General features: G+C 42.8%; 1 long non-coding RNA gene across 1 annotated transcript in view; it reads left to right on the top strand.

The window, feature by feature from the left end:
• Positions 1-2,848, top strand: part of LOC108799238 — a 4,067-nt gene extending 1,219 nt beyond the window's left edge. Inside the window, exon 3 of the long non-coding RNA XR_001942018.1 lies at positions 2,817-2,848. This is a non-coding gene — a long non-coding RNA (uncharacterized LOC108799238). The remainder of the gene's footprint in view (positions 1-2,816) is intronic.
• Positions 2,849-20,690: the final 17,842 nt, after the last annotated feature.

Raw genomic sequence — 20,690 nt, 5'->3', positions numbered from 1 at the left:
CCAATTCATACCAGACCCTTTAGGTCTGGTAGGAATTTTAGGAGGAACCCCCTCAAGTTAAAACACAAAAAAAAGTGTGTGGGGCTCCCCCCAAAATCCTTCCAGACCCTTTAGGTCTGGAAGGAATTTTAAGGGGGAACCCCAGCCCCAAAAAATGGGGGGTGAAAACGTGGGGTCCCCCCTAACAGTCCTACCAGACCCTTGATCCGAGCAGTGGCCAGCAGGGCAGGAAAGGGGGGGACGATCGAGCGTCCCTCCCCTCCCTGCGCCTTACCAGGCCAGTGCCCTCGGCATTAGGAGGGTGTCCATATGCCAATTTTTTTTTTCTATAAAATATTTTTCTTTTTTTTAATTTTCCTATTTTTTATCATTTTTAAATAACTTTGCAACTTTTTTTCACATTCGTTTCACTTCTTTTCTATTCTGCTCAGTACCTCGGAGGCCCCGCTCGGCGGAATTCGGCTATTCAATCACTGCCGTTCGGCCCCTATAAGAATAGTAGCAAACGGCAGCGAGTGAGCTGCCAGAGCTTCGGCTCAGCCGATCCAGATGTTGGATCGGCTGAGTCGAAGTCCTTCTGCATTTCGGCCCAGAGCATGTTCAGCTGGCCGAAGGCAGCTGAAGGCAGAAGTGACTAGCTGAACAGTGTTTGGCTCACTTCACTTCGGCTGGGTTAATCACTATTCATTATTATTGTGAATAACCCACTATGTTTTTATCCCTCACCATAATTCCTCTTTTAATGCAGGATAGTATCTTGCTTGCTTTGCTGGTTGCTGCTTGTCATTGCTTACTATTGCTTAATATGTGATCTATGAGGACCCCCAGGTCTTTCTCCATGACTTCCCCAGCAGACCCCCTAAGTAGTAGTTTGCATGCACTTTCTTTGCTCCCATAACCTTGCTTTTTTCAGTATTAAATTACATTTGCCATCTTTCAGCCCATGCCTCAATTTTATCTAGATCCAGTTGAAGGGAATTTGTCTTCTTGAGAAGTTACTGCCCTAAATAGTTTAGTATTATCAGTAAAAAACCCGAGATTGAACCATTTATTCCAATCTCTTTGTCATTTATGAATATGATAAACAGGATCAGTCCCAAGACCGAACCCTGGGGCACCCCACTCACAACGTTTGCCCAATTAGAAAATGAACCATTTATTACTACCTTCTGGATCAGTTCTTGAAGCCAGTTTTCCACCCATGTACATACAATTTCATCCAAGGAGATAGATCTTAGTTTATGAATTAAACATTTGTTGGGTACTGTATCAAATGCTTTAGCAAAGTCAAGATACACCATGTCTACCGGTATTCCTCTGTCTATATTACAACTGACTTCCATGTAGAATGTCAGTAGCAGGGGCGTAACTAGAAATCACAGGGCCCCATAGCAAAATTTTGTATGGGGCCCTGTGATTTCTAGTTAAGCCCACCTGATAACCCAAACAGCCCACCTGAGGGTAACCCTGCAGAGCCTACCATAGACTCTCTATGGTGGACTCTGCAGGGTCTCAGGTGGGAGGTCAAGCCCTCTTACCTGTCTGCTCCGATCCTCTGTCCGCCTCCTTCTCCTCCACGATCCCTTGTGGGCCCCACCTCCTCAATCACTGGTCCCCGCCTCCTCAATCGCTGCCGACGACGGGCCCAACCACCTCCTCCGAAGCTGCTGGTTGTCACCGACTCAGTAGCGCCTGTGAGGAGGAACGCGCCACTGCATATGAGAAAAGCTGCGCGTCCTCCTCACAGCCACCAGTGACAGCCGGCAGCCTGAGATTCCATAGTGACCCAGGCGGTCCGCACGGCATCAGGGGGATGTCCTGGCCGGGCCCCCCTGTGCCCCTGGGCCCCATAGTGGCCGCCTGGGTCGCTATGGTGATTGTTACACACCTAGTCAGTAGAAAGGTCTGACAAGAGCATTCCTTCATGAAGCCATGTTGATTGCTACTTATGATACCATTCGATGATCATTGGCAAATTCTCGCATAGAGCCCCTTATTCCTTCAGATATTTTACATGCTATTAATGCGAAGCTGACTGGTCTATAATTACCAGGTGTACTTCTTTTTCCCCTTTTTGTGTATTGGTACCACATTCGCTTTCCGCCAATCACCTGGTACTATACCTGGCATCAAAATGACATTCGAGATCTGAAGTGACATTCAAGATTCTGAAAGTCCAGGAATTGGGGCTGATCTGACGTGTGCCTTACTGTACATTACAGATGATTGCAGAGAATTAACCGCAAGACACAATGCTTTCACATCTGGCCTGTGTGCTGTGTACATTCCAGTGCTCCAGGCTAAAAAAAGAATGGATGCTGATCATAAAGCATGCACAGCGTGTCATAAAGCACACGGCTGATCTAAACATGTGATTTGTGGAGAAGTAAGAAAGAAATATATAAAAGCTTACATAAAAGCCACAGAATGTTCGGAGTGCAGCAAGAATGCTGATGCTTTAAAATGTATTATACATTTTTTTTTTTTTTTAGATAGAGTGGGATCAGATGTTTAACCATAATTACCGGAACAGAAAGTGGTGGGAAATTCATAAATGTATACGAGACAATCAAACAGAGGTGGGAAGCAGAACATGTGGATCGATATCTTCATCCTGAGGGCACCAAGGGAAGGGGCACTGCAGTCTTTTCTCTGAGCTAACAGATTCCTCTCTCCCCCTCCACACATGTATACTTACCCAGATCTGACTGCTACTGTAGTGGAGGTGGAATAAATGGGGCTGGTCTGAGGTGTAAAGGTGTAAGAATTGGGGTTTATCTGAGTTGTGAAGGTGCAGGGATTAGGAATGACCTGAGGTGTGAAGGTGCAGGAATTGGAGCTGATCTGAAGACTGGAGGAGTAGGAATTGGGGCTGATCTAAATACTGAAGGTGTAGGAATTAAGACTGATCCTAGGTCTGAAGGTGCAGAGTTGGGGGCTGATCTGAACTAGGTGTTAAGGTGCAGGAATTGGGACTAATTTGAGGTGTAAAGGTACAGGAACTGAGGCTGATCTGAGGTCTGACGGTGCAAGAATTGGGGGTGATCTGAGGTGTGAAGGTGCAGAAATTGGGGCTGATCTCAGATCTGAAGGTGCAGAAATTGGGGCAGATCTGAAGTCTGAAAGTGTAGGAATTGAGGCTGATCCTGGGTCTGAAGGTGCAGAAGTGAGAGCTGATCTGAGGTGTGAAGGTGCAGGAATTGGGGCTGATCTAAGATCTGAAGGTGCAGGAATTGGGGCTGAACTGAGATCTGAAGGTGCAGGAATTGGGGCTGATCTGAGGTCTGAAGGTTGATTCTGATGAAGGGGGCTTGCCCCTGAAACGCGCCAATCTTGACTGACTGCAGTCAGTGGACGGTGATGTGACTGGAGGCTACCGTGTTACATAGTTGGGGCGATACCATGTTGGGTTAACAGACAGTGTGGCCTCTCGTTTGTTGTTAAAGCCTGATGAAAATGTTTGTTTGTGAGTACTTTTATCCCTTGTTTTATTTATTGTAATAAACGATTTTACACACGGAGGTGGCGCTCTGTTGCCTTTTGTTTTCTATGTTTGTGGTGGAAGCCCCAGAGGCTTGGATGAGCAGCCCCTCAAGTCTGTGTGGAATAGACATGTGCGATTCGTTTCGTAAGCATACGAAATTGATAGAGTGGGATCAGATGTTTAACCATAATTACCGGAACAGAAAGTGGTGGGAAATTCATAAATGTATACGAGACAATCAAACAGAGGTGGGAAGCAGAACATGTGGATCGATATCTTCATCCTGAGGGCACCAAGGGAAGGGGCACTGCAGTCTTTTCTCTGAGCTAACAGATTCCTCTCTCCCCCTCCACACATGTATACTTACCCAGATCTGACTGCTACTGTAGTGGAGGTGGAATAAATGGGGCTGGTCTGAGGTGTAAAGGTGTAAGAATTGGGGTTTATCTGAGTTGTGAAGGTGCAGGGATTAGGAATGACCTGAGGTGTGAAGGTGCAGGAATTGGAGCTGATCTGAAGACTGGAGGAGTAGGAATTGGGGCTGATCTAAATACTGAAGGTGTAGGAATTAAGACTGATCCTAGGTCTGAAGGTGCAGAGTTGGGGGCTGATCTGAACTAGGTGTTAAGGTGCAGGAATTGGGACTAATTTGAGGTGTAAAGGTACAGGAACTGAGGCTGATCTGAGGTCTGACGGTGCAAGAATTGGGGGTGATCTGAGGTGTGAAGGTGCAGAAATTGGGGCTGATCTCAGATCTGAAGGTGCAGAAATTGGGGCAGATCTGAAGTCTGAAAGTGTAGGAATTGAGGCTGATCCTGGGTCTGAAGGTGCAGAAGTGAGAGCTGATCTGAGGTGTGAAGGTGCAGGAATTGGGGCTGATCTAAGATCTGAAGGTGCAGGAATTGGGGCTGAACTGAGATCTGAAGGTGCAGGAATTGGGGCTGAACTGAGATCTGAAGGTGCAGGAATTGGGGCTGATCTGAGGTCTGAAGGTTGATTCTGATGAAGGGGGCTTGCCCCTGAAACGCGCCAATCTTGACTGACTGCAGTCAGTGGACGGTGATGTGACTGGAGGCTACCGTGTTACATAGTTGGGGCGATACCATGTTGGGTTAACAGACAGTGTGGCCTCTCGTTTGTTGTTAAAGCCTGATGAAAATGTTTGTTTGTGAGTACTTTTATCCCTTGTTTTATTTATTGTAATAAACGATTTTACACACGGAGGTGGCGCTCTGTTGCCTTTTGTTTTCTATGTTTGTGGTGGAAGCCCCAGAGGCTTGGATGAGCAGCCCCTCAAGTCTGTGTGGAATAGACATGTGCGATTCGTTTCGTAAGCATACGAAATCAGAATTGCAGTTTCCGAATTATATCCGAAATACGAAATTCCGATAACGAATTTCGGATCCGAATTTCTTTGAAACAGGAACTAATATTTCCCCTGTAAATGAGGTTGAACAACATGAAAAGATTTATTTTTTTAAATCCGAAATATGGATCCGCTGCTGCTGAGGGTTGCATTACAATATGCAGGCAGGAAATACGAAATTCCGTTGACATATTTTCATTCCGTTATGAACATTTGTTATATATTGAAGTTAAAAAGCAAAGTACATTTATATTGGAGTTGATGGTAGTTTTTTTTTAAGTCCGAAATACGAAATTCGGATAACGGAATTCGTATTTCGTTTTGGTTGACCAGAGGTTCTCTTCTGCTGCTGAGAGTTGCATTACAATATACAGGCAGGAAATACGAAATTCCGTTGACGTATTTTCGTTCCATTACGAACATTCGTTATATATTGAAGTTAAAAAGGAAAGTACATTTATATTGGAGTTGATGGTAGTTTTTTTTTAAGTCCGAAAAACGGAATTCGTATTTTGGATACAAAAACAACTACCACATCGACTCCAATATTAACAAAGGTATTTTTGCTTTTTAACTTCATCATAACGAATGTTCGTAAAGTTACGAAAATGTGCCGAAACTAACGAAAATACGAAATAATAGATATTACGAAATGGAACGAAACGGAACAAATTTTTTGACGGCGCACAAGTCTAGTGTGGAATACTGTGATAAACTGTTGAAAACTTTGAGTGTGCAACAGGAAGTGGATTGTCCAGCTGGCAGCCATTAGCGCCAAGAGTTAAAGAAAACTGAAGGTGCATGAATTGGGGCTGATCTGAGATCTAGAGCAGTGGTTTTCAACCTGTGGGTCGCGACCCAAAAGTGGGTTGCAACTCACTGTTGAGGGGGTCACAGCATCCACTTCTGCTGCGCTAGGTGAGAGGCTTCCCAGCCTCCTCCTAGCGCAGCAGTGTCAGTGTCAGTCAGCGGGAGGACAGCAGAGGCTGTGAATATAAAAGTGCTGCTATACACACTCCCTGGCTCCTGCAGCGACATCTAGTGGCCAGAGTGTCTACAGCAAGGCTTTTCCATTCACAGCCGCAGCTGTCCTCCTGCCTCTTTCCAGCGCTCCATTGGGGGTCACCACAACTTGGCAAATGTTATCAAGTGGCCCCGGCCCTAGAAAGGTTGAGAATCACTGATCTAGAGGGTGCAGGAATTGGGGCTGATCTGAGGTATAAAGGTGCAGGAATTGGGGCTGATCTGATGTTTAAAGGTAGAAAATTGGGGTTGATCTGAAGTCTGAAGGTACAAGAAGTGGGGCTGATCTGAGGTTTATAGCCCAAATTATTCAATGGGCACAGACAGCAAAGAAACCTGAGATTTTAACCATTCCCTACTTAATGCAAATCTTGCTAATACTTAATACATAAACACAGGAGCATTCGCCATGTACTGATGGCAGATAAGAAAGGGGATAGGGTTAGAGTACCTTGAGTGCTGGCTAGTAGTGCGTAGATCTCCCCAATGGAACACAAAACAGCAACCTAAGGCTGACGGGGATTGAAACCCCTCTCTGTTCTATCCAAATGAAAAAAGAAAAAAAAAACATTTTGGCTTTAGATATACTGTAATAATGAGCTACATTTCAGGTCTTCCAGTCATGACATAGATGCTACTATAATAATTCTCTACATTTTTGTGGAATAGTTGAAAAAATCTTTTGGCAGCCAGTCTGTGGAAACATATTAGATTGCCATTCCAGATCTTTGGCCAATTTTAAAGACAAACAAGGAAATGTAGCTGGCACAGTCACTATCTGTAACACTTGTCAGGGGAAATCATTGGCAAGGAAATCAGTTGGAGAGTAAAAAATCCAGGAAAACATGTACGAATCCGAGTCACACTGAAGCTTAGCCCTTTGATCTTCACTTGTAATTTGAATGCTCAACTCAAATGTCCTTGGCTTCCTCCTTTGGGGTGGTTAGGCCAATTATGTTCATGTTTCTCCTTCAAACATCCTTTCTATATTCATTTAACAACCAGTGAAAAAAACGCAAGCTGAACTCCTCAAACAATCAACTTCTGTAACATTTTAAAGCTGAACTCCAGGCAAATAGGTAAATACAACGGATGCACCGATACCGGTATTTCAATATCGAGTACAAGTACCGATATTCTTTTTTTTGGTACTCACCAATACCGAATATCGAGTACCAGAAGTCCCATTCAGGAAGCCAGGCGGCGAGTAATGACTCGCCACCTGGCTTCCCGATTCGCAGGGAAGCCGTCCCCATGCTTCTTGTCACTATGTGACAAGAATGCATGAAGCCGGCTTTCTGGCCCATCAAGAAGCCGGCGCCGTGTAATGACGCTTCGCCCAGCTTCCTTATTGGCCGGGAAGCCGTATCCATGCTCCCTCGTCCCTCGCTTCCTGGCCAATCATGAAGCCGGGTGCAGCGTCATTACACGGCACCCGGCTTCCTGATTGGCCAGATTGGCTAGTCATTACATGCTGCCCAGCTTTCTCATTGGCCGGGAAGTGCTCCATGCGCTCTCGTCACAAGCGCTGCCCAGCTTCCTGATACAGGAAATATCAGGCAAGGCATCGGAGCATTTGGGCGAGTATGAGTACTCATATATGGGAACTGTTTTACCTGCCAGATTTATGTTTCTGTCCATCCAGTCCTTAAACTAAGAGCTGCCATACACTTGAGGGTTTATTCATAAAACGTCCACCCAGCCATATGGTGGACAATTGCCATTCACACAGCATTCCCACCACTAGATGGTGTTGAGGAGCATAGGAAATGCCTATGCTCCTCAGCTCCAGCTAGTGGCAGGAATGCAGTTCGAGTGGCATTCACCCAGCATATGGCTGGGCGGAAGTTTTATAAATCAACCCATTTCCAACCAACTCCTTTGCTTTTCAGAGCAAAGGATGATGGGTGGTAGCCTGTGAACATGGCCACCTTCAGAGAAAATTCTTGACAAAATTTGTTCCGTGTATTCCAGCTTTACACAGCCAGGCAGATGATCAGTATTGGAGTGATAACTGGTTTTTAACATGCTTTGGAGAGGGATTTGTATGTCTTAAAGAAGACTCACCATGAAAATGTAAGGTCTGTTTAATCACAGCTCTCCTTACCGTAAAAGAGTTTGTCATAAAAAAAGCTTTAGCTGAACTTCTGATGCTTTCAGGAGGAGCGAGTGACATCACCATGCAAGAAGAGCTGGGCACTCAAAATCTTATGAGATTTTTTTTTTAAAGCGTATTTTTTAATAGATTTTTGGGAGGACTATTCACACTTTAGCACAAGGTGTGTTAGGTATGCTATTGATTTTCAATGGCACCCAAATGCACCTCCTGTTGGGGCGTACACTGTAGTGCAGCAGTGAAGTAAAGTAGTGCATGCATTCATGTTTTGGCCACTTTGTAACACACTACCCCATCTACAGGTGCATTGGAGCGCCATTCAGAATCAATGACAACACAATGCAAGAGCACACCCAGCGCATGTTGCTGTGCTTTATGTGATAGCATGCGCTATCACATAGCATGGATCCTGTGGCTTTAGTGCAACGCTATAGTGTGAATAGGCTCTTACGCCATTTGCATTTGGATGGTTTGGGGGCTGTGAGAGAAGCTGACCTTCCATTTAGAAGATATATATATATATATATATTAAAAGTACATTAAATCTATAATTGTAAAGCAGAGTTCAACTATTTGCCAGAGCTCTTCTATATACTGTATTTCCTGGCTGCCCCTTCACCCACCATTGCAGCCTTTTGTAAATATCAATTTACAGAGCCAGGCCGAGGTCCTGAATTCTACAGAAAGGATTAAACTTGTATCTTTCCTCGAAAAAAAAAAATCTAAGAGCCGAGTCCTCAGCCGAATAAACCATTCCATTTCTTGTCCAAACCGTTTCGCCGACAAGTTAGCACCAATAAAACTGATTCAGTTTCAACAAAGGATAAACATTTCCCCCCACCTGGATGTTTTACAATCACATTTGTAGTTTAACGGCAAACACAATTCTGTCTGCTGCGTCAATTGCTTCATATATCCATCCGCTGTGTTCTTCTCTTTTCTTCTTGTCTTGCTTGTCCGGTGAATATTTTCCCTGTATTCCCATGATTCTGCTTCTCCAGATGTAATTAAATATCCAAATTAGATTTAAAGCTGAACTCCGGGATAAGCACATATTGTCTAAATGCAAGAGCCATGTGTATTCTTCCTGGAACCTTGGTGAAGTGTGCGTATTTCTTCCAGATCTGTGCAGTAATCCAGTGTGACTGGATTGTGTGCGCCGGTGCAATGGTAAAAACACTATAATACCCCAAATTGCCCATAGGCGACGATTTAAAAGCTTTTATCGCTCATCAATTTAGTGTTAACAGTGATTAAGCTCCCTATGATTATTGCTCACACTCCGACGTTCATGGTGATTATATGTCACTTGAATTTTTTTATCTTTTTTTTTTCTATCACATAGGGGTTAACAGGTCCCCTATGTCATAATGGAGGGTGGCTACTTTTGTTCCTCTTGTTCCCTGTGTTTGTTGTAAAGTAGTCACCGCTCCAAACTCGCTCCCGGGATACACTACAATCTAAATACAAATTAGTAAACTAAACATGAGATTTTAGTTCATCGCATGAGCGAGCTTGGAGCACACACAGGGACCATAGGGTACAAAAGTAGTCACCCTCCAGGAGGAAGGACAGTGTCAGCGCCAATTCATTGGAGGATCTACAGCCGAGTGAAACACAAATAAGATACATTTTTGTTAATAGTTAGGGTACTTGAATGTATTTTTAAGATTTAACTCCTGAATTTAGTGTACTTTATTCTGTGTTTTTATATCCAGCTTAAGGCCCCGTTCACACTGGGGCGGTTCGGCCGTGTGGATTTGGCCACGCGGATCCGCCGACATGAACGATCCGATACATTGCTATGGGGACCGTTCATGCAAGCTCGATCCGAACCGCCCCCCTGCTTGAACTGCTCCCTGCTCTATTTTTGCCGCACTGATCATTGCGGTTTCCATACACCTTTCAATGGAACCGTGCTGATCAGTGCGGTTTTGGGTGTTTTTAATTGCGTTTCAGCGTTGAAACACAATTAAAAACTCCCAAAGCCTCCATTTTTAAATCAGCCCGGTAACCGCACTGATCCGCAACCGCCATGGTGTGAATGGGCTCTTACAGTATGTCAAATAGGCTTTCTAACCTTCATGCAGTTGCAGAGCTTGGTGGATTTCATTAGCAGCTCATCAATTAACTTGTCCACTGGGGTGGCTACTGCAGAGAAATTTGGAAAGAAAAGAGAGGAACTGACAAGTATCACCCACAATGTACCCAAATATTACAAACAGAATTTTTGTTCCCAAATAACCATAACAGTGACAACATGCCGGAAGCTTTGCAGATACTACCAAACATCATTTAAGGCAACTGAACACTATTGAAGCGAACCTTTGTTCTGCAGAGTATAATTTTACTGATAGCGATGTTATCCTCCGGGATAAGCTTAGCCTCAGATACACAGCACCACACACAAAAAAATAAAAAAATGCAATTGTTGTAGTTTTCTACAACATTCATGATTTGCCGCGGCTTAATGATCCGTATGAAAGAACCGCACGGCTACAGGCGGTTATATACAAGTTACAAACATGATTGCAATAAATAGAAGCCTAAGGGTAGGAAGAAAGAACTTTCATTTTATTAAGAATTACAATGTGTCAGTACAAGGTGTATTGGCACCCAAGGCAGCGTGACAAAACACGTCTTCCCCCTTCCAGTTAAGCCTTTAAAATCATCTAGGAATTTTGTCTTTGGTAAAAACAGGAATGGAAAAGATTTCAAGTTGAAGGTACTTATTTAGTAACAAAAGAGCAAGAGGGCAAAATTAGTCATGGCCAATTAGAAATGATTATTTTGATTGCTCAAAAATGAAAAATGATGACTTTGACTCAAATTTTTTTTTTCTAATGTTAAGTGGAGAGGGTTGGAACTTCAGTTTTAGGTGTGCAAGGTGGTATTTGGACAGTGGTAGAAATCATGTCTCTGGATGTAATCCAATGTTGGGGGTTGAGATAGTCATTCCATAAAGGACTTACATTTGGTCCTAGGCTACTCAACTTCCGGGGAGGCCAATCTCAATGCTTGTCCTTCAGCAACATGGCATTAGCATGTGGTGGCTGTGAAGGGTCCCCCACAACCCCCAAAACACTCTGGCTGTGTTTTTACCAGGTTTATAAATAAAATAAAATGCTAACCATCCCTGGAGAGAGGACAGGAAGTAAATTAAAATCTCTCCAATATGAGGGGATCATACAATCATTGAGAAGAATAATTCAGTTATGACAATTGTTGAGAATTTTAGATCCCCCATCACTTTCCCTCCAACCAAACCTAAATATTATTTTGCAATGCATGCAGGTAACACAGCCAACCTACTCACATATATATTTTGGGAGTTTCTACCATGGGAAGTATACAACATATCTCTACCACTTTGTAGGTGCAACATTATTTTTATTAATTATTATTTTACAATTATTATTAGTATTATTATAATTAAGAAATAATAAACAGAAATCTGCTTGTGCATAAGTATTCACCCCCCCCACAAAATAAATACATTGCAGAGCCACCATTTGCTGCAATTACAGCTGTAATTCTTTTGTGGTATTGTCTCTATTAGCACATTTAACAACTGGGATTTTTGCCCATTCTTCAAGGCAAAACTGCTCCAGCTCCTTCAAATTAGATGGGTTGAGTTAGTGTACAGCAATCTTCAAGTCATGCCACAGATTCTCAGCTGGATTGAGATCTGGGCTTTTATTAGGCAATTCCAAGTAATTTAAAATCTTCCTTTTAAACCTCTTGTTTAGGGTCATTGCCCTGCTGGAAGGTGGTTGAATCTCTATCCAAGTCTCAAATCAGTGGCAGACTGATACAGGTTTTCTTCAAGAATTCCCATGTACTGTATTTAGTGCCCTCTATGTTTCCCTCAATACTGACCAGTTTTCCAGTCCCTGCTGATTATAAGCACCCCCACAGCATGATGCTGCCACCACCATGGTTTACTAAGGGCATGGTGTCCTCAGTGTGGTGGGAAGTGTTGGGTTTGTGCCACACATAGTGTTTCCCATGATGGCCAAAAAGCCCAATTTTTGTCCCATCTGACCGTCTTCCATGTTTTTGGGGAATTTGCCACATGCTGTTTAGTGAATTCCAAACGTGTATTCTTTTTTTTCTCTTAGTGATGCCGTTTAACTGGCCACTCTTCCATAAAGCCCCACTCTGTGGCTTAAAGTGGTCCTATAGACAGATACGTCAATCTCCATTGTAGATCTTTGATGATCCTTTAGTGTTACCTTTGGGGTTTTGTTGCATTTCTGATTATTGCCCTTCTTGCCTGGTCTGTGAGTTTTGGCAGAGGGCCATTACCTCCCTGGTTTGTAGTGGTGCCCTGTTTTGTTATAATGGATTTAATGGTGCTACGTAAGATGTGTAAAGTTTTGGATTTTATTTTGACCCAACCCTAATATATACTTCTCCACAACTTTGTCTCTGACCTGTTCTAGACTTCTAAAGTTAATTGGTTTGACCACATCTTATTTAGGGGTTTAACAGCAAATACTTATGCACACTCAAGATTTCTTATTTTACCTTAATAAGAGGGGGGTAAATACTTTTGCAAAGTCTACACAGAGCCCTGACCTCAACCCTACTGAACACCTTTAAAACGAATATGAACACTGATTGTAAGCCGGGTCTTCTCCCCCATCATCATTACCTGGCTTCACAATTGTTCTTTTGGCTGAATGGTAACCATTCCCACAGACACCATCCAAAATCTAGTGGAAAGCTTTCCCAGCAGAGTGGAGGTTGTTACAGCCACTAAGGAGGGATCAACTTCATATCTATGTCCATGGTTTTGGAATAGGATGTCCAACAATTTCATGTTTATTTACTATAGGTATTTATATACTGTCAACAATTTACGCAGTGCACATTCACATCCCTGCCCTCAAGGAGCTTACAATCTAAGGTCTCTATTGCACACACATACAGGGCCAATTAACCTTCCAGCATGTCTTAGACATTGTGTGGATTTCCTCCCACACTCCAAAGGTCCCTATCTCACATGGGCCAATTTAGACAGGAGCCAATTAACCTTCCAGCATGTCTTTGGAGTGTGGGAGGAAACCCAAGCAAGCACATGGAGAACATGTGAATTCCTTGCAGATAGTGACCTGCCTAGGTTTCAAACCAGGCACTCCTAGTGCTGCAAGGCAGAAGTGCTAACCACTACAACGCTGTGCTGCCCAACTATGTAACTGTGAATGTCAGATGTCAAAAAACCTTTGTCCATTCTGTATAGTGGATATTATTATACTGCTATGTAATCATTAAGAGAACAGACAATAAATGAGCATCACCCTTACTGAAACAAAAGTGGCTTCTATTCTACTTATAGTGCAATTTAGACATCACCCCTTCCATATAATGAGAATTCCATAGCCATACGGCTATTACAGTGAAAGTTGATTTATGTATTGGCAGTCTAAATGCCTTTGATGACGTGCAACTGAAGTGAACAATGATTGCACTTATAAGAGGGCGTTCTATATTTCTCATAAAATAACCTATTATAAGCATCACAGTCATGTCACCTCAGTGGGACAAAGCCACTGCTATAAGTAATACTAATGAGAGTGAATAGCGCTTTATTAGACCTTGGTAAAGTAACTGAGTGCACTAATATGGAAAGTAATTATCACAGCATTGTCACCTGTATCCATTTTAATCAGCATATCATAAAATGGTGTTCATATGTTAATTACACTTTCAGAGTTGGTTCTATACAATGCATATTCTCTTGATGGGTAAATGAACAATTCTTTAGCTGAACTCCAAGCAGATAAAAAGACACAATGATTGCAGATACAAAACTGGATGGACAGAAATACAAATTAATTTTGCAAGTAAAACAGCGACCTTAGATGTATTTCATCTGTTTTTTTCTGGAGTCCAGCTTTAAAGTAAACCAATGTGTAAGCCCTTTAAGCTGACACCAGTTGTGAAAAGCAAGCAACCAAAGGTGCCTGGAGAAATGGTGATCTTCATTGCACAGGGCCCCAGTAGCCATGCATTTCTTTAGTGCTGGGAGACTGGTGCTGGTAATTATTGGAGTGAGGCTTCTACTCTGAATAGGAACTTGCCAGGGTTTTATCCCCTTCACTAAATCACCACACTGATTTAAGGTGTTCTTTTTGGATAGTGTTTGGAAGGGTTGGAACCCTTTTTTTGCTGCGTCCTCACTGGAGAGATTTTCCCTCTCGATCCGTCCTAGTGGCCATTGCTGCCAGGAAAGAAAGTGATGGGACTTTTGAGTTGTCCCTTGAACAGTAATAGAGAGCAAATAATCAAATAGGGACACTTGTTGTGAGAAGGGGGAATTTATCATCTCTTTGAAGAGATCTCCTTTCACTTCCTGTTGTGTCTATGGGGAAGGGACATTATACCAATGGAACAGGGGTTTTAACCATTCCTCACTCTATAAAAGACTAAGAAAAAAATGCTTTGGTTTCAGATATACTCTAAGGGGTATATGCAGGGATGTCCCTAGCATTATCACCCCCTGAGACAGGGGGGGGTGGGGGTGCTGGTGGTCATGTTCAGGGGGGGGGTGGTGTTCATGGGGTGATGGTGATGCTCCACCCAGCACTGGCCAGCGTCCTGCCCAGCTCACTGACATTACTGGTTGCCAGGAGGTGGGAGGGATGCCAGCCAGAGTGTCCCAGGTTGGTAAAAACTGGGTGGGGAGAGCAGCAACCTGGGACACTCTGGCCAGAAAGGGGCAGTAGGCACACTTACACCCTCCCCACATTACTCAAAGAAATGCCCCCTGAGGCAACAGCGTGAAGCAGTGTGTCTACAAACCCACACTGGTTTCCTGGTGAGTACCATATAAGCAGGCATATCTGCAGTGGTAGATTAACAGTCCGCCCACATCCAGAAATTGCGCCATTGAAGGATTTGCATGGCAGATATCACAGAGTTTTTTTATTGGAGATGCCCAATGTGTGGCATAGAACCAGGATCCCTATTTCACCTATTATGGCGATGTCCTAAATTGGTCGGATACTGGAATGCAATCATATTTTTGTTGAATTCTGTATTTGCAACCTCACTTTCAAACACTCCACTTACCTGTATACAGAGTCAGCTGTGGATTTAGTATAACAGCCATTTCCAGAGCTCTCTTTGCTGCTTTTGTTGTTTGAAGTGCCTTCCCTCTGCGGCTCCCACTATAGAGGCATGGACTAAGGAATTAGACGGGTTGCCTTTGAAAAAATTACCTATCAACACCAGGGTACTCTTGACTATGCCCATCTGGTGTTTTTTTTATTTGTTTATGAATACAAAATCATTGAATAAAATCTAATTTAAAAAAAAAGATGGGTGGGAGGGGGTTATTGTGTCCGGAGATTAATTTTAATGAATGCATGAATAGATACAATGTTGTCATTTTATATCTGCCTGGTGTTCAGCTTTACCTGTAATTATTTTGGTTGTACAAATTTTGTAGCTTCTTTTATTGAAGTGCCAATGCTAAAGGTAAAGATAAATAAAAGCGTAAGTATGGAACTCATTATTTATTTCGGGATTGGCTTTGAACCATGGAAGAAGCCCGGTGATAAAAGCCGTTTTAAGAATTGTAATCACCTTGTTTATGAGGAACAGTTATTAATACTAAAACCTCCGTCATCTCTATTTCACAATAAAGAATCTTTTCTTATGAAGGTTGTTCAAAAGATATATATTTTTTCAATATGATGAACGTTACTCTCCTTTAAATATTCGTTTAGCAGTCAAAAATAAGTCTTTTCATTTTATTATAAAGGTAATTGGTATATTAACTCTAGTGCACTCTCTTATCTCTTTCAATTCATTATCGGCTTGTTTGAACAGAATCTAAGCATACGGATTTCAGTGAACAATTGGAACAGTGAATTAGAGTAATTATTTGTCCATGCTTAATTAAGGCTCATCTAGCCCAATATCTTGTTTTAAATTAGATCGCCTAATGTTATTCCAATGTCCGGTAATAGAAAGGAAACAAAATCCATCTAATGGAAGTCTCTGCTTGCCTAAATATTTAATTAAAGGCCCAGCTTCAAACAGTGATCCTTAGAAGATGTCATTCGTCAGAGAATAAAGGAAGTTATGTGTTGAGTTTGTGGTAATCTCCTGAAGATAATGCAAGTATTAAATGTATTCTTCTTTCATCCTCCACTTGTTGCAGTTTTTTATATCAGCCCCAGTGGGTTGTGAACTATTGGGTAAGTGTTATCTTTGGGGGGTTTTAAAAAGAAAGTATAGTTTATATTTACATATGTAGAGTTATTATTGCAATGTAAGTACATGCATGTGAACCCTAACAACTGACTTTTCCAATTTGCTCCCTTATGGTCTGTTAAACAACAGCTCCAGTGAAAAATGTTATTAACCCTTGCAGTGGGGTTGCCTCTGCTGGAAATGCAACAGCATATACTGACATGTACTCATTGTATTACTGACTGCAATATGTCTTTTTCATATTATATTCATATTTTTTTTTTCATATTGCAATATGTCTTTTGATCTGTAAATATAGTGCAATGTTAGTCTATATGCATGCTTATCTATGAAACACAGAAAAATGTCCTATTTTTGTGTTTCCTGCACAATGCTGTATTGTAGCTTGCTGCCAGCGGGAGACGGCTCTTAAAAAAGATCTTAATACCAGTTGGCGGGAGGGGGCTCTGAGTAAGTAATCAATGTAACTAGCTGATCCGGAGCTCATCCCACCAGCTCTCGATCATATCATAAACAGGGAGTGGGAACTGTCAGTGAAAGCTTGATCACTGTGCTCTCACCACCAAAGAGGGGGCACCGGCTGTACACATATATGTGGCAGCCCACCATTAAAGGGTAATTTCACTTTCCTAGGGGAATTCGGAAATAGGAATTACCCCCTCCAAACTAGCCCCCTCTTCCTCCCTCCACCCCGCTATACTTCCCTTTGGGTGAACGCTCTTTCCACACCAACGGTGCCGGTGTACTATCCGTACCCCATACTGTGCTGATAAATGAGTGCTCGCCATTTGCGAGCAAAATTCAAAATGCAGGGCACAGGGCAGCACTACATGGCAGGGCAGAGAGGGACGGCAGGAAGAGCGGCCAGAGCACCCTAGGTTGCTAAGATGCTGCAGCAGCTGTGTTCTTTTTTTAACCACTTCTGCGGCCCCCGTCTATAGATGTATATGTGGTTGACAATTGGTGTTGAAGGTCCCCACCACTAAATATAACATTATTTATTACATTGCAGTTGACATATAAAACACATAAAACATCCCCGAGCTTTTCAAACTGTCCTCCGTTGTTGAGTGAAAAAACATGCTGGCCGTAGTAAAGTGTAGTGATTCTGGAGGTTTGGAAAGGGTGTTGTTGGTATGCACTAAACATACTGGGGGAATTTATCAAAGCACTTGCAACAGTTTTAGCCTCTTAGATAATTTTTTTTAATGTGCAAATCTGTCTTTTAACACGTGCCCCTGTTTTCTTCAGAGCTTGCACTACTTTTCCAACTGCACGTGTTTTGCACCTGTTTTCTTCAGAGCTTGCACTACTTTTTCAACTGCATGTTTTTGCACCTTTTTTGCACATGTTTTCATCTGCACTTGTTCTGGGCTGTCTGAAACTGGAGCATCACCTAAGAAAACAATCACAACTTAAGAAGTCCCCATGACCACTCCTTCAAGATGCGACAGTTAAGCTTTTTGCCTAAAGTTAGAAGTCTTCTTTCCTGGAGTCTATTAAACCTCATTTATCAACAACATTACACTAACATCATAAAACTGTTGCAAATATATTCTGTGTAAGTTCAAACACTCACAATTGCTATGATAAATCCCTCCTATGTTTTTTGCACCTTTTTTGCACGTGTTTTCATCTGCACTTGTTAAACCTCATTTACCAACAACATTACACTAGCTTGATAAATCTGGTGCAAATATTTTCCATGCAATTTCAAACACTCGCAATTGCTTTGATCAATCCCCCCCACTTTTAGCCGACAGAGCCACTTGGGGAAGGGGGGAGGAGTCCGGTGACGTCGATGTCCGTGACGTCTCCGGATCGCCGACGGGACTCCCGGAAGTCGGCAGGGAGTTCAAAAAGTTTAACGATTAATCGAGAAATTAATCTTTCATTTCCACAGCCCTAAATTATTTTATTGGGGTTTTTCTTGTTTTAATTTTACCAATTGTAAGTTGGTTTGGAAGAGAAAGTTTTGAGTTTGTGATCTGATAGATCACTTTTATCCTATCGGGTCTGGGAGCCATATACATATATTACTAAAGCTGAGGCTCCCAGACCCGAATGCCATTAGGGAGCTCCCGAATGTAATTCCGAATTTTTGCATCCCAAATGCCATTGGGGTCTAGGAGCCTCAGCTTTAGTATTATATGTACAGTATATACTGCATGGTGCCCATGTTGCCGTGCAAATCTTCGTATTCACGCCCATTCGGATGCATTAACCCGAAAAACACATCTTAATGGCCAGAAAAGTCACATGTCTGATTGAGTTTAGTTTAGGGATCCGAAATTCGGAAACGGAAATTCGGACACAGTGGGATGATAGGGATTCAGAAATTCGGATGTGTCTGCATATGTATAGCGCTGCGCAAATTGTTGGTTCTATAAAAATCCTGTATAATAATAAGAATATGCAAATTTTTGAAAATTCATGTAAATTCTGATGCCGAAAAAAATGACTTGCACAAGTCTATTGTTAAATGTCATGTCAAATCTTCCATCCTCCTTTCCATAACATAAGGGGAAAGTATTATGTGGTCTAGCAGGGGAGAACTCAGGCAGTGCTGCCAAAGTGGAATACTCAGGAAGTTAGGAGCTCGATATTTTTCTGGCAGGACCAACTTGTATTCGTCTGTACCTGCATCGTTTTTTAAAGAGATAATATATAGGGCAGCTTTCATGTATTACAGGGATGTACTAAATAAGTTTTATTTTTATTTGCATAGACATACACTTAAAAAAAATCCTAAGTAATTAAAGCAGAACTATGGGGTTAGGGCTTTTCCCCATAGTTCTCCTTAGGGTAACGGGAGGACACAAACTAGCGCCCTCCCGTCACCCTAAGCTCAGTATATCACGGGCTACAGCTCGCGGTATACTGAGACCGCCACAGCCGGGACGAATCCCGACATCACTGTGGTTGATTGAAAATCACTCACCTCACTCTCCTTTAACCGGCTTTGTGAGAATGGGGAAAAACGGAATGTTCTTAGTGTATTTTGTTGAGACGCCGCAGCCGGAGTGGATCCCGACATCGATGTTGAGATCTGCCCAGCTGCTTGAGTGCCTATCTGCCAGCTGTACCCGCCCCCTCCCCCGTCCGGTCCGCCTGTCAGAGAGCCTTGACAGGATCGAGAAGTGAGCGAACACCGGCATGTGTTCGCTCACCTCCCGATCTACTGAGCCGACCTGTGACAGTCTCATTGTCACAGGTCGGCTAGAACTATGAGGTGAGTGGAAATTACTCATCTCATAGTTCTCCTTTAATGCTATTGAGCAGCTTCCGAAGTGCTAAATTCGGTTTGGACACTCGAATGATGCCTCCCCTAATACAAGTAGATTTAAATGCACTCTGGATCCTTCTAATCATGCTCTTTTCTTTCCCAGAACAGCAGCCCCGGAGCATTTTACTGTGAGAAGCAAAGTCACCAGTGCAGGCCGGTGTAATTGTTAACATTATTCATTTATCGATGCATATAGAAGAATGAAAAAAGGACACTCTGGTGTTTGATCCGGCACCAAGGGAGAGACCAGTTCCCCTGTAAACTCTGACACAAGACGTTGTTGGCTTAATAAGAAAATTCTGGGGAATCGCTATCGCAACGACTGAAGTCTGATAAAAAATAAATAAAGGTCGAGGATTAAAAATATGACTTGATATCGAACATCAAAGGGGAAGCCTTGCTAGCAACCAGCAGCCGTTTGAAAGCTCTGGGGGAGCTTTGCATTCACAGATTCGGAGAATTGGAGAGAAAGGAACGTGATGGCAGATTAGATATAAGTAAGTTTTAGCATCAGGCTTTGAGCAGATGGTTTGCATCTCTCCGCAGGAATTGTTTGGTCCGGTATTCGGCAGGAAAGCAAAACATCTGCCTAGTTTACCGCATTTAAATATCTTGTACTTAAACAGTGAGCATGCACTGTGTTTGTTTATGTCACAGTCAGCTGTTGTTACATAGCCTACCTGCCAATGTATTAGCGCAAACCTTCCAAAATTAAAAGGAAAAATTCCTTATAAAGTCAGAATTGAAATAACGGGCTGCTGTATCTACTAGCGAGCATTGGATATATTTATTGGGGATGCAATTCAGGTCTACCATGGGTTTGAGGCGAACCCAGTCCGCTCACGGCCCCCGGGAACTAATGCGACACTTCACCAGGCAGAATGCTTTGTATCCATAATGCACTGCAATGGCCTTTGAACGTAGGTCACCTAGCTTAGAAGGGCCAATAATGGGGGCTTTTTTTTATAAACCAGCTCCCTCACTTAAAAAGGGGGGGACACAGAGCCCCTTTGTTTACATTCCATGACAGCTCTCGGTTCTCTGATGGAATGTAAATAAATTAGCGGAGTTCCATGTCCCATGATGTCATGACTCGCCCCACCCCTTTGTTTAACTTCCGAAGCAGACCTGTCATTTGCGGCTGGTGTTCATCAGGTTCTGATGTGGATCTATTTTGCTGGATGACGTG

The sequence above is a fragment of the Nanorana parkeri genome, unplaced genomic scaffold (assembly GCF_000935625.1).
Source record: "Nanorana parkeri isolate BGI_ZX_2015 unplaced genomic scaffold, ASM93562v1 scaffold1666, whole genome shotgun sequence".
Taxonomy (NCBI): Eukaryota; Metazoa; Chordata; class Amphibia; order Anura; family Dicroglossidae; genus Nanorana; species Nanorana parkeri.
This window is presented reverse-complemented; position numbering and strand designations above follow the sequence as displayed.